The 12,506-nt window shown below is 35.7% G+C and overlaps 1 protein-coding gene across 3 annotated transcripts in view; it reads left to right on the plus strand.

Annotated features, from left to right (window-relative positions):
- LOC108974677 (hemicentin-2) overlaps positions 1 to 12,506 on the plus strand; it is a 255,062-nt gene that overhangs the window by 83,668 nt on the left and 158,888 nt on the right. For 2 of the 3 annotated variants that reach the window (XM_018942660.1, XM_018942662.1), the window contains exon 3: positions 8,460 to 8,515. The gene's annotated coding sequence lies outside the window, so the exon portion shown is untranslated. The remainder of the gene's footprint in view (positions 1 to 8,459; positions 8,516 to 12,506) is intronic. The other variant, XM_018942661.1, reaches the window with a different exon arrangement.

A 12,506-nucleotide genomic window follows, 5' to 3' on the forward strand; every position in this document is an offset into this window, starting at 1 on the left:
GTTAAGTTAAGTTAAGTTCTGTTAAGTTATGTTAGTTAAGTTCTGTTAAGTTATGTTAAGTTAAGTTAAGTTAAGTTAGTTGAAGAAAAACGAAAATGGGAACAAAAAGTAAATCAAATAACTAGCCAATGTGTGAATCGGTAAGCCAACATGACAGGGCTAATTCATATTATTTTAGTACCACACTCAGCGCAAAAATAAAATAACTGAAAAATATTAAGGAATTTTTTACGGCGTCGCCTTTTTCAATTTTACCATCTATCCTTCGCACACTTTACAACTTGGCAACAGTATCCCGTCAGGCATGATTCTGCGCATGCAGCTGACATCTGCAATCCCAATTCAACGATTACGTGACAATCTCGCTGCTGGAATAATTACTGCATGCTGCGCTGTCCATTGCTTGTTCAGTTGGTCGCTGAGTTTTTCGACTGAACTGCACTCGCTGCTCAGCTTGTTTGATCGAACTTTCTGTCCACGGCCTTGTGTGAGCCGAATTACTTCATGCACTTCGTGCGCGCCCAATTGTATGCTTGGCACACATGTCACGCTGTGCTGGCAGCGCATAAATCTCTGCTGAATATAGGTACGCCAGCGTCAGCACTTTCAACGGGAACCATTGATGATCATATGTACGTATGTATGTATATATTTCATCTTCCGCCTTTTCCATTCAATTCGTTTGTTCTTTTTAATGCTTAACGGCGCTTTTTGCTTGCTACCCACTCGCTCTTAACCCCACGGACTGCCAGCCATTCCAGTTTAACGCACTTTTATGGAGATGATTATACCTGGGTTTTATGCGCGCAAATGCGCGGGTCAACGCTCCGCGGTGCGCTAAAAGCTCACCAATCAGCCGACAGACACTCGGCCATATTCTTGGCGCACATATCCTGTCAGCATTTATTAGTTACAATTTATTACACATAACTGTAAACTCAGTTATACCTTTACTTCGCAGAATTGCCGTTATTGTTATCATCTGCGCTTTTTTATTCTCTTCTTCTCACCGTTCGCAATTTGCTTGATTAAGCGCCAGCGTGTTAAACGACTTAACGGTTCATATAAAGGCTATTAGTGTTTGTGAGGGTGGGTGTGTGTGTGCGTGAGTTCGGAGTGCGTCGATAACTTTCGCAAGCAAGTGTCCTTTTTATTTACAGCGCGTCTTTATTCGCGTATGCAAAGAGAGAGGATAATATCACAAAATGCAGAAGCCGTGCTGTTAACACAATTAAAAATCCGCTGAATATTCATGTAAGGCTCAAAAGGTATTCAGCAGTTTCGCAGAGGAAAAATATAATGAACTTTCAATGTATGAACAATTAAGCCGAAGTGTAAGATGTAGTTACTGAAGGAATTTATTGTACACAAAACTACATATATTTTAGTTTTAAAATTTCCATTAGTTGGAGCCATAAAAACTATAATCTGTTTCAATGAACAGTCAGGTCAAATACAAAAATTTCATATAGTTCGATTATAGTAATGTTAAAGTGACTGCCGCCACTTACTGAAATAAATTTCACCCATAAAAAATAGTCCAGCGTTCGCACGATATTCAAAGCCAAGCCACTGGAAAATATTTTGTGGATCATCATTACTACGAATGCGATAATTTTGTTTATTAATATACCCTTTCAACCAAAAGAGAGCTTTACCTCAGAACAACATCTTCTGGTGAAAACTGGATTCGGGCGGTCAGCTCATTTGGTGTCTATTCACCGAAAGTGCGACTCGCTTGGGTTCAATTCTTTGACGAATTGGATTTTGAAAGGCCCTGAACCAAGATTCTTCAACAAAATTTTCCACAAAGTGGGCAGGCTCAAATGCAACAGTTGCAAGCGGTACTGGATGGAGTCATGCAGATCTTCCTCGAAACCGATTCAAGTTTCTCGAGTTTCCGACAATGCTAAGAGATTTGCAGCCCGAATAATGGGTATGCGTCGCCCAAGCCTTACTCTTGGTTTGGTAATAAAATTGCACAATTTATAAAAGTTCTTTCGAGGTAAAACTGTTCGCTATGAAATGACAAACCCTACTGAGTATAAAGCCAGTAAGAGCTCAAAGAGATCAAATCCAAATACTGTATTTCCTCGTTGAAAACGACACGCCATAAAAAGCTGCCGCAATGATGCGGACGACGAGGTGGCTGGAATTTCTACGGTCCGACAGTTGCTCTGTTGAACCAATCATTTCTAAAGCAGTTTGAGGACTGTTATTGCAGACAGCTGAAGTTGGATCATTTTCATAGTCACAAATACCAAGGAAGCATTAAGGAAACATCAATAACAGACTGAATTAACTTCTTCAAATTGAGCACTGGCTTAGAGTTGCATATATACGTCGCAAACGACTGAGGAGCTTGCTTTTGTGCTTTTATCTCAGTAATTACTTTGAAAAACTATAGAAGATGTTATTATTTGGAAGCAGATTATCTTTACTTTTCCATTTCCTTGGAAAAATATGTCATTACAACTCTACGTCTTTGTAACGGCAATATTTGTTTGACTTGCAAAATTATTTTACAATACAAACTTTACTCATCAGGAGAGGTACAATACATACATGCAAGAAGCAGCCGGAAAATCAAATATTTGGTGAATCAAATTATGTTTTTGAAGTTGTGATTTTTTAAATAAAGAAACTAAAGTAAGAGGTTGTTCACTTACGCAATGAAATTGCTTTTGTTGCAAGTATGCCAATGCGTATACGCAATATGCCTGAGTTGTTTGTGATTGATGGATTCAAACTTTCCTAAATAAATTTAAAATAAATTACATCGAGGTGTGAGAGTATATAGATACATATATAGTTTTTTCTTAGAATATACTCTGCTCTAGTGGTATGAAATGGAATATTACAAATATGCAATTTTCTCAGAAGGTAACTAGTTTGCAAAAGGTCAATAGTTGGGAAGAAAACTTAATTTAAAGATGGAAAAGAGTAGATAATGTGAAGTAGAATTCGTAATTTTATGAAATTTTTTTAATTTTCTAAAATATTTTTAGAATACGTTATGGCATCCAATGCATCGCTATAATCTGCGAAGAAATTGTTCAAATCGGTCTATTATAGAATTTAGCTGCCGTAAAAACTGACCGAATAAAATCAAGGTAAAGATCTCGCCCTATATAGTTAGCCTGATGCGAACTGTGGGAAGTGCCGCCGTCTTGGTAGAACCAAATGTCGCCAAGACCACGAGCTTCAATTTCACGCATTAAATAGTCGTGCGATAACGGTCGCCATTGACGTCTACGTTCTCAGCGGCATCATGTTTGAAGAAATATAGAGCGATGATTCGAACGGCCTAAAAGCCACACCAAGCTGTTTTTTTTTCGATGAAATTGCAGCTCTTGAATAACTTCATTTTGCTCTTCCTCCCAAATGCGACAACTTTGCTTGTTTGCATACCCATTGAGCCAGAATGGGTCACATCGTTGAACAAAATTTAGCTCGTCAGTCCGAGCTGCTGCGAGCGGCACCGAATCGACTGTCCACGGTCTTCGTGTACACTCTCAGTTACGGCTACTATATTTTCTTCACTGCGTTATGGACCTGATCCAATATTCGGTTAAATATTATTCAATAAGGAATAAAAAATTAAAAAAGGCAATTGAAAAAAGTACCTCTTTTTGGTTCACCCGTTAAAAGCTATGACTGCAATTAAGATTATGAATCTACTCTAAAAGTAGTCCCCTGATCCAAATATGCTACCCATATGTTACGCAGTGAATATGTATACAAAGCGACTTAATTTATTTTCAACGACTCCACTACAATGTCTACGGATGAACTACTTATGTCTAATTATGCGCCTATTTCAGCTACATTGCTCCTCAGCAAATATTAAATATTTCGGAGGCACATATGAACCTTCAAACACACACACACACACACACCAATAGAAACACCTTATCTACGCAGACACAAGATTTTAGCGCAGAAACCAAACATGTGGCCACAGGCGCAGCCACAACAAGCAACACCAAAGCCTAAGTCTAAGCTGTTTCTTAGTTACCTGCAAAATTAATTCGAATGGCTTAAGTAGCGGCCCAAGTCGAATCTAGTGATGATAAGAGTGAATTGATGCGACTGGGGGTGGATGGCTGCAAGCGAAAGGAGAAAATACGCGCCATTGTATATGTGTATGTGTGTATGAAAGCTGGTAGCTTAGGCTCATCAGTAAGTATTTTATGTTTCTGTAATTTATGTAAGTAACTGTGTGTATGTTTATTCTGCGGCTATTTGCCCTTGACTACCACAAGTATGACAACAACAAAAGCTTTGATGAGTTCGCAATATTTTGATTGCTTTCATATCTAACGGTAACAAGGACAGCGTGTACTCAGAACTTTATTATATATATCTTGCGCTTATATGTAGTTGTATACTTATATATAAGTATGTGTTAGTGTATGTGCAGTGCTAACCCAGTTTCGGAAACTTTGTTTGTTTGCCAAACTGGACTTTGTTCTTCCTAAACTTAACCACATTTCGGCGGCTGCGGAGATTAATTTAAAATTAGTTTATTACTTGTTTCCACACACACACACACGTACGCGTCGTTTTATATATTCTGCAATATTATTTGCTTTGCTCTCGACTTTATGTTGCTTCGACATAATTTGCCTGTCCCTTTTGTGCGATTTTCTAATTTTATAGCTGTAAAGTGCCTGTTCACAGCTGTTGTCAAAAATCTATGTACCTAGCAAGTACTTAGCTGCATATATACATATATATACATATATAGCAGCACTAAACTTCTCAACGAATACACTGTAATATACACTACCACGGAACGCACACACAGTCTCAGCGCCGCTATAAAATTCTCCGCCACCTAATTTTTGCGGCTTTCATCATATTTTCGTCATACAGTGTTAAATTTGATTTATGCTCCCACTTAATTTTAATAGGCTACTTTTTCCGGTCGCTTAAAATTTGCAGCGAACTTAGAGATTTCTTTGGCTTAACCACTGGATTTTTCGTATGCGGACGAACAACTTGTGTCTAATAGCGTAGAATTGATAAAAAAACCCGGTGATTTCATCAATATTAGCAATAATTAATAATCATACAATTCAAATGGTTATAACTAGATATTAATAAACAAATAATATATACACATATGTATATATAGTAACATCGAAGTGAGGGTCGCTAATTGACCGCATAACATTTGGCGCGTTCTCGAGTATGTCAATAAAAAGGTTGGGGAAATACAGTTAAAATAAACTTTATAAAGTTTCACCTAATTACCTGAGCGTAGATACATAAGTAGATGCTTAGTTGAAAAGTCCTAGGTCCTAAGGTACCTACCTTAATAAAATCCTTTTTTTTTGGCAAAATTCGTTTTCTTTTATTCAGCATAAGGGTCTATAACTGTTGTGATTTCTCATCTTCTTCAAACTGGCATCAGTTTCACCAATCGCTTCATCATTCGAGAAAAATTTCTGCACAGCGAGCATTCCTTTGAGATCTGAGAATAGGAAATATTCAGATCTATGGAGGTGGGAAAACATTCGAAACCCAATTCATCACTATAACGGTCGAATATGTTTCTTTATGGTTCTTCCTTTGTCCAAAGTAGTCAATAAAAGATATTCCATAACTTTTCTAGGTAACTGTTTTATTTTCCATGCTTTGGTGATGGTTCATCGTGTGGGGTCAGCTCGGTTGACTGTCAATTGGACCTAGATGTAAAATGACGGAGCCAACTATTGTCACACATCGACGGAAACACCGGTTCATTACGCAAAACATCGATTTGTTGTGTCATTCTTTCTATAGTTCTGACTTGCCACCGAATGACTTATTTTTATTCTCTTATGTAAATGACTAACTAATAGATAAACATGCTTCGACTCCTATGTAATGAGATGGTTGCTTCGTTTAGAACGCATTTTTTGGAAGTACCTCAACCAAGGTGGCAGAAGTGCTTCGAAACTTGATGCAAACGGATGCAAAAGTATAATGCTCTTTGTAGAGAATATTTTGATAAACAATGAAGCATTTTTCGATGATTAATATCTGTTTATGTTCTCTCATCGCGAAATATAAAAGGCAATCTTAGTATGATTGACATTTTGCTTTCATATTTTTTGGAGTGTCAGCTATTTTGCTGAATTTTATTTTACATTTATTTAAAACTAGTCTTTTGTTGTTGTTATTTTCACCCGTATTAGTTTTTGCTTACTCTAACTGTGTTTATTGGATTTTTAGCTCATACATATTGTTTGTCAACAAAGATATGAGTGGAGAGTTTTGAGAAAATTCGTTAAATGATTATTTGGTATCTGCAGCATTTTTTCAGTCAAAGGTCCTGTTTTCCATAATACATGAAACCACTTTGAAGAGTTTTTTGTTTTTGTAAACCTCAATTTCCGATAGAAAAAGTGTGCATCTTAGTTCACAGTTGTGAAATTTATACTTGCTGTTTTGGAAGCATAGGTCTAGGTACGAAACATACTTATGTAGGTATTCAAGTAGTCAATTAAGTGCTTAATAGAGGCCTATAATAGCTTATAGATTTCCGTTTTGAAACCACACAATAAAAGGATACCAATCTCAAAGGTTTTTCTTGGAGGGTGCGCAAGTTTTTGTAATAATTTCAGAAAATAGAATGAGAATCCGGAAGAAATCGAATATGGGATTTAATATTCTCATATTCAAAAAGTATGTGAATAGAGTGAAAAAATTCGAGACAGTTTGGTGGGAGTTTATTTGTTTGACTAATATACCAATACTTACGTTTCTTTCTTTCGACGCCAAAAAATACTGGAGTCAATGCTTAGTCGATCTTACGTCGCTGCTTGAAATGAAAGTAATTTATATATTTATAGCCACTATTTATTTTATTTAATGTAAACTTGTTTCTCCCCTTACAAGCAGCTGTGCATAAGCATATATATTTCATTTCATTAAAATATAAACAAAATTTAGCTCAAAGTTATTTAAATTGAAAATGTGACTAAATGAACTTTAATGAAAATGGACACAGCTGATGATTTGCTTAAGCTAGAAACATGTATAAAAATAGACACGTCTCAACTACAATGTTGTGTTTCCAAGATTAATAAATTTTTGTTTTGTAATTTCGAATGCTTGCAGCTGTTCAGATTAAGATTATAATCCTGATTTGTTGTACGTTAAGTACATTTAAAACTGAAATACTAAAAGGTTTCATTGGAAATTTCTCTTAGCAACATTAGAATCGATTAAATGATGCCAATTCTGAGAAAAACTTTACGGTACTATGTTGTAAGCTAAAGTACAATATTTCCATATTATCTTCGTATGAAAATATTAATCTAGGAATGGAATGGGTTGCAAATATCTCTAAAGGAGTTTAATATTTATTTATAATATTTTCAAAAATATTTATTTTTAAAAAGCTTAACTTCTAATATTATTTAGATCACACATTTTTTCATCGATTTCATTTTTCAGGAAAATTTAATTAAAATGCAATCTAATAATATGTCAAATATTTGCCTTTCTTGACAAAACATGTGAAAATAACCACAAGAGTTTGCTGTGTAGTTGTTTAAGAAACAGCAGGTACTCCGATGCGTATGCGTTACCAATGAATCTCTGTATTTTCAGTCTACTTTTATATACTATACATATGTACATACGCATATGTACATACGTATATGTGAATAGAAGCGAACACGCTTGTTTCTCTCTATATGAAATTTCAGTATAGAATTGAAGTTAATATAAGAATAATGGAGCCGAACTGGTAGAGGCGAAGCATATGGCAGCTCTCATATATGTATATACATATATATACTGTAATATGTGCACGTATAGCCGCGGTAGTGGAGCTGTAACGAATACTATCTCAAAACTAAGACTCCTTTTGAAGAGTCTCTCGATTCTCGACAAGTCTCCAAACAATTTTCATAACACAAATTCGAGAGTTTGAGTGTGTTTTTCACTAATACATGCATATACACACATATAAATGCATTATGACATTTACTTGTGTGTAATATATATAATATATAATATACATATGCGCATATATAATTGCTTTGTTGCCGCAATTTCGTGAAAACTCCGACTGGCTTTGTTGCAAACGCACAGCAGCGGAGACTGGATTTCCGCCTGGCTGACTTAATGCATGCGACGGCACCACTCGTGTTTGAGATCTTCCTTGCTACATGTGTGTGTAGAGCAGCATTTGGGCATTTCCATAAGTAATCGTCGGCTTATTGCATGCTCTAATTAACTATGTATGGCGCAAAGCGCAGGAGAGTTTCAGTGATGAATTAAACATCAGCTTTTAAGGATTAGTAAATCTATTAAATGAAAACCAATTAATACAAGCATGAATTGGTGGATACGAAAATTTTAATTCGTGAGTGCCATTAAAACGCATATTGAGTTAATTAAATGTGAAATAGAGCAATTTATATTATTAATACTAATACACATTTTCCTTTATTTTTCAGCAGATTATTGTGGATTTTTGGTGACAGTGTTGAAAACTACTTAATGAAGTAATTAGGTAAGTGAAGAAACTTAATTAATTACATTTTGGTTACAAATTTGTTGAGAAGTCATTTATTAATAAAATTTCAATATTTTATATACAAAGTCCAGCTTTTAAATGGAAAAATATTTTAAATGCCTACGAAAATGATATCAATACTATACAACCCAGCTCTCAATACATTTTTGTAATTTTTGAGAATTTTAAAATATGAAATTTCAAGTACGTCAAATCATTCTTAAAGCGTCCTTTATCAACTTTATAGAAATACTTTCACTTTCACTTTCACTTTAATACTCAAAACCCACCAAGCTAAATAAAATGTCGCTGAATACCTTTTTAATACGCCACTTCCGTTTATTGCGAAATTATTAAGTGACACTGTCGAATGTCAGCTAAGACAGAAGTGCTTTTTGAAAAGAGTGCCAGTGTGGCAGGCATTAATTTGCCGGCAGCCGCATATGCCCCCCAGATATTCGATTAATTTTTCATTTGCCAATGTCAGCAGGGGTGGAGTGCTGGCTGCCATGAAATGGGGCTAAGCAGTGTACGCAATTCTCTGTGTATGTTCCTTTCAGTGGCTTTTGGAAGTTGAATGCTAAGGCGCTCTCTGGCTGCTGTTGAAATTTAATGGCCATAAATGCTGCCATGTAGCTGTCGCGTTTCTGTCTTATCGCTTTTGTTCCTGACGTTTACGCATTACGGCAATCCCATTGACGACTTCACTTTTACTGCTATTACGAGGAAGTATTGCTATGACTTTTTATATAGCTCCTGAAGAGTATTTAAGAATATACAGCTCTTAATTTAAATAAGTATCTAGCTGCTCTACGGATTTATTAAGTAAAATATTTGTGAAAAATTACACATTAAATCGATAATTCTAAAATAAACTATAATGCTTGAAAATCTTGTTTTAAGTAATGTATTCTTTCAAAAAGAGAAGCATTTAACAAATTACAGGAATTCCAAAGCAAAAATAAATTCAATAATTTTATCAAAAAATCGAGCAAGTAAACTGGAATCATAATTTTTAATGAGGTTCGATTGATAAAGCAAGATGCATCCGCAAAATCCTTTACTATTTTCTTAGAAATGAAAAAGTAAAGGAACAAACGTATAGCTTTACTTTTTTGAATAAGTCTATGGGCTACCAGAACACTATACTCCATTATTGCCAGAGTGAGCAGTCGGACCCTTAAACTATCATGTAAGCAGCTCGGTTAAACAGATTAGCATCTCCTTCAATAATATATCAGTAGTGAGACCTTCAACTTAAGCTCTCTCACTCTTTATCTGATGTAAAAAAAAACTTGGCATGTTATGCCAAACTGATAAGCTTTAATTGAGCGGTGGAGTAACATACGGTGTCGAAAATATCTTCTGAAAGCAAAACACAAATGTGATAGATCTTCTCAAAACAGTAGTGAGCTTATAAAGTGTCCGACAAGTAAGCAAAAACATAATATCATTCACTAATACAAAATATTCCTTACAAGAACATGATCTTGATCGATCACTTTGAGTGGCAACTGTATGGTATAGTCAATTTCTTTGGAGATTACATTGGTGCCTAAGGTCAAGATCCATGGTAAATTTTGTGAAGATTTCTCCGATAAATGAGCAACTTCTAATGGAAAAAAGAACATGTACACAATTTCAAATTGCCATCTGGAAAACTGAGGGAGTATCTGGTATATAAATAGACGGAAATGGCTAAATAGGCTAAGATCATAAGGCTGATCATTTCATATTTTCAATATTACCCAACCTTTCCTTCCGGGTGTTACAAACTTGCAGATTATATTTAGTATATCATAAAAATAAAATATTTGCAGAAGGCAGTAACGATTTTATAGGGTGTCTCAATAACAATACTTGACGGTTATCACATATGAATTTGCTGCTGTGAAAGGTATGTTACATTGGGGCATATTTTATCAGCTAACTCAAGCATATTGCAGCATTAAATAAAATTCGTGAGCTTATTTGTAGTTTCTATCATAATCAAATGTACATACACTTTCGATTGCCTTTCAACAATTTTATGATTATAAATAACTACATGTAATGAACTATAAAATGTTTCTAATAACAAAAGCACGTAGTCTTGCAAGTGAATATGTCTTTATTACTTGACATAGTTTCCAACTTGAGGATTGAATTTGCAGCAATGGTCCTATAAACTCTTGGTACAGGTTCGAAAATGCTGAATCTTTTAAAAATTGATTTAGGAACTAATCGTGCTTTCGCTTTTATTACACCTAAATGATCTTTCAAAATGCTTATCACTGATCCATTCGATATTTCAACGATGCCGGTATGATCTCTGTTCATCAACAGCTGATGTTGATGGCCGTCCTTTCGTCGTGAACGCGTTCTCGACCCTCGTTTGTACTAATCAAATACACTTTCTCGAGACAAACAATTATTACCGAAAGCCTTTTCCAACTCTTCGGCACCAGAATTTGATTTCACGCAGAAAATTTAATTGGATTCCTTTGTTGAATAATTTCACTCATCGTAAAAATCGCTGAATGCACTTTATTTTCTTTTACAAACTTGTTTGAATTATTGTTTGTTTGTTGGAAGTACTGTCAGTCACATTTATGTCAAATTTCATGTCAACATATTCAATAGTGTTTGAGATCGTGTCGTTTTGTGAGCTGCTAAAAGTGAGATTTTCGTTTTTTGCGATGTCGAAATTTGTTGCGCAAAGAGTTTGCATTAAATTTTGTTTACGGAATCCATTTTCTGCTGCGGATACGTTGAGGATGGTGCAAAAAGCCTTTGGTGATGAGGATATGTCTAAAACAAGTGTTTGCAAGTGGTATAGTGAGTTCCAAGCCGGCCGTGAACGTGTCGAAGACGAAGAGCGCCCAGGGCGACCATCAACCTCAACCGACGAGGCTCACGTTCAACAAATCAAAGATTTGGTTCTGAAAAACCATCGATTAACAAACAGAGGCCTTGCTGATGAAGTCGGCATATCGAGAGGCTCAGCCAATACCTTTTTGAAAGATGTTTTGGGCCTCAAGCGCGTCAAATCTCGACTGGTAGCGAAAACATTGAATTTTTTGGAAAAAAGGCGTCGCGTTGAAGTGTGTGAAACGCTGCTTTCCGACTAACAGGGTGTCATGAAGCATATTATAACTGGCGATGAGACTTGGATCTATGCTTGCGAACCCGAAGCAACTGATTAATCGAGCGAATATCGTGCCAAAAGAGAGCMGAGAMAAAAAAAAAAATCGCGCCAAAGCCGCTCAAAAATCAAGGTCATGTTGACTGTTCTCTTCGATTATTGAATTCCTTTCAACCGGTCAAACAATCAACAATGAATATTATTTGAACGTTCTGTGTCGTTTGCGGCAAAAAAGGCCGGAGTTGTGGAAAGACAATTCTTGGTGTTTACACCACGATAATGCACCATTCATTCCGCAACCACCGTATTCACCTGATCTGGCGCCGTGCGACTTCTGGCTGTTCACCAAGATCAAAAGACCGCTCCGGGGACACCGTTTTTATACGATAGAGGAGATTCAAGCCGAAGCGAACACGGAACTGAAGGCCATCCCGGAAAGTGACTACAACCAGTGTTTCGAAGGTTGGAAAATCCGTTGGTATAAGTGCATTGCATCGGTAGGGGATTACTTTGAAGGGGATGAAATTGATTTGGAAGAATAAATAAATAATTTTTAATATAAATTCAATGTCACCATATTTTTTGGGCACAGAGTAGCTTCTAGAATTTTAACATAATAAATTCCATCTCATGTATAATTTTCCTCAAAGCACCATATCTTTCGCCTAATAGACAAACAATTTAATATGCAAATTCAGCAAATTATGAAGAGCAATAATTTGCTGCGGAAAACCGAAAAGCACATTAAATTACAAAAAAAAAAAATATTTCCGATTCACTTAACGCAAATATTTTCGCTTAGCATATGAAGGTAAAATTCTTACTGATGAATTTATTTCAATCAAATGGAAATATAACACGTGC

Source organism: Bactrocera latifrons, unplaced genomic scaffold (assembly GCF_001853355.1).
Source record: "Bactrocera latifrons isolate USDA-ARS-PBARC rearing strain unplaced genomic scaffold, ASM185335v1 scaffold_58, whole genome shotgun sequence".
Taxonomy (NCBI): Eukaryota; Metazoa; Arthropoda; class Insecta; order Diptera; family Tephritidae; genus Bactrocera; species Bactrocera latifrons.